The sequence below is a fragment of the Pinus tabuliformis genome, chromosome 2_1 (assembly GCF_031772625.1).
Source record: "Pinus tabuliformis cultivar Carrire ecotype Pingquan chromosome 2_1, CPIR1, whole genome shotgun sequence".
Lineage (NCBI taxonomy): Eukaryota > Viridiplantae > Streptophyta > Pinopsida > Pinales > Pinaceae > Pinus > Pinus tabuliformis.
In genome coordinates this window covers 848,300,281-848,302,566 of record NC_142299.1, presented here as the reverse complement: position 1 = coordinate 848,302,566, position 2,286 = coordinate 848,300,281, and the positions used below count along the sequence as shown (strand labels likewise).

The window sequence follows — 2,286 nt, the reverse complement described above, 5'->3', positions numbered from 1 at the left end:
AAACATCCTTTAGGTGATAGATAATGGTAGATACATGGGTTTTTTCCCACATGGCATGAAAATAATTGAATGTTGGTTGAGTATTGCATTTACTATTATTAGTAGTAGTAGTAATAATAGTTTGCTAACATATTCAAAACTTACAAGACTAGTTTATGGTCTAAGAAATTATGATGTAGGGGCATCTAAGTTATCAAAATGACTTGAAAATTTCACCTAACCTAAGCCACACCCACCCTTAACATAGCTAAATTCGTTTTGGTTAGCCCCAAGTACCACGATTTCAAACCTTGGGAACCTTGGTTATGTTGCAACATTGATGCTAAATAATATAATTTTGATGGTAATAAGATTCAAATTTAGCGAATTTATTTGAACATGATGCAATTGTGATGTAATATGATGCCATTTTTAACAGATGCGTGTGTTAATGTGACATAAAACCTCTACATTATGACACTTAAACAATTCAAAAAGTAATAAGAAGGGGGCATTCACGATGTTAAAATGACTTCTAATCGAATAAGATGCAAATGCAATGTCAAAGGACTAAAAAATAATACATTTGAACATTATGATGATACCAATAGGACATAAATATTTAATGTGAAAGGACTAAAAAAATATACATTTGAACATTATGGTGAAAGGTTGTTTTTTGTCTAGGAATTGGGGAGATTTGAGAAGGTACTAGGTAATTTATCTCAGGCTTTTAATAAAATAAATTAGTCCTATTTAAGATAGATGATGTTATATAAGTTTACATTGTGATTTTTTTTATTTATACTATGGTTAAAGATTCTTCTCTCAAGGAACTATCATTCATATTCTATCCTGATGATGGATCCTCTTTGGGGTTTGAAACATCGACAGAATCAACACAATACTGTGAATAATCCGGATCATGCTACTCCAAAAAGTGGAAAAAGTTATTTTTTTTTCATTTTCATTACTCATTCATAGTCATACCAATAACCCTCCAAAGTTTGAGGTACATATTCATTATTTTTTTTGTCAAACATTGAACTTAAGCAATTGAAAATAAAAATCTAAGAAAATTAAGTTTAAAGATCAAACGAATATGAGTTAGAAATCATAAAGAAGTTTCTCGTTTCTCTAACTAAATCACTTTCCAATAGTTAACTGAAAAGCTCCAGTCAAGACTAAAAAGAAAAAGAAAAAAAATCAAACTCTAGGCAATTTAAACTATGATTGAACCAGGGCAGAATATGAATTAATGCATGCTAAAAACGAAGTTCCACCAAACGGCTCTTCAGAAAAACATCATCGTCATACACAGGAACCCTAAAAAACCCGTGGGTGCAAACGAAGGCCGATACCACCATGAACGCCCGAAGAACAAACAACCCATCTTTCATCTCAAACAGTACAACGATAGTAAGAATCGTCATGATTACTAGAACGTCCCTGTCACTGTAGCTCCTATTCACCACAACCAGGGGCTCACTCCTCAACAAATAAAGAAACATCCACATCCCCAGAAGCACAACGATGAGGAACAACGACACCGGGCGGGATAAAAGGCAGAGAGCTATGACCAGGAAGAGGAGGATGAAGTAATTGACGCGGAAGTAGGCCCAGTTCTTGCGGACCCTACTTCTCGCCTCTGTCACTGACTCTGGTATTCTGAAGGAGTTGCAATCAGCTATGAGTTGCTGCCATGGCCTGCCCTGCGACAGATAGCTGCGGACGCTTTCTAAGAGCCTAGAGAACAAAGCTCGAGTCGCTGTCATTGCGCGTTGTGAGCTGGAATAAATAGTGTAATGTCTTGCCCTCGCCATTGCTGTTAATTATGCTGGTTACTTAATTATAGACGGATTCAAATTTGAGTCTTGAGGATTTGGTCTAATCGTTGGTGACAAGATTTAGTTTTCATAAGTTTTATAACCTAATTCCGAAAGCTACTTCCGACACAATTTCTTCAGTTTGAAAAAAAAAAACCGAAGTTACAGAGGTAAAAGATGATTGATGATAATAAATTGCCTTACAGTTATGGGTTTATATATTGACCTATAATAACAACAAAGGCGTTCATTATTTTATTTCAGGGCCGACATGCTTATTCTGTCAAATATAAAAGAAAAGACATATATAACAACAAATACGTTCATTATTCCAGGGCCGACATGGCTATTCTTCTGTCAAATAGAAAAGAAATGTTCAATGAAGTAGGATAATCAATCTTTTTTTGGCCATTTATCAGAGTTCAAGAGGTCACGCTGCGTTTTTTTTTTTTTGTTTTTTTTTTGGGTGGTGGTGTTTTTT

General features: G+C 34.8%; 1 pseudogene; it reads right to left on the bottom strand.

The window, feature by feature from the left end:
• Positions 1-1,244: 1,244 nt before the first annotated feature.
• On the bottom strand, positions 1,245-1,802 carry LOC149203311 (PRA1 family protein B1 pseudogene; annotated as a pseudogene).
• Between the last annotated feature and the right edge of the window lie 484 nt (positions 1,803-2,286).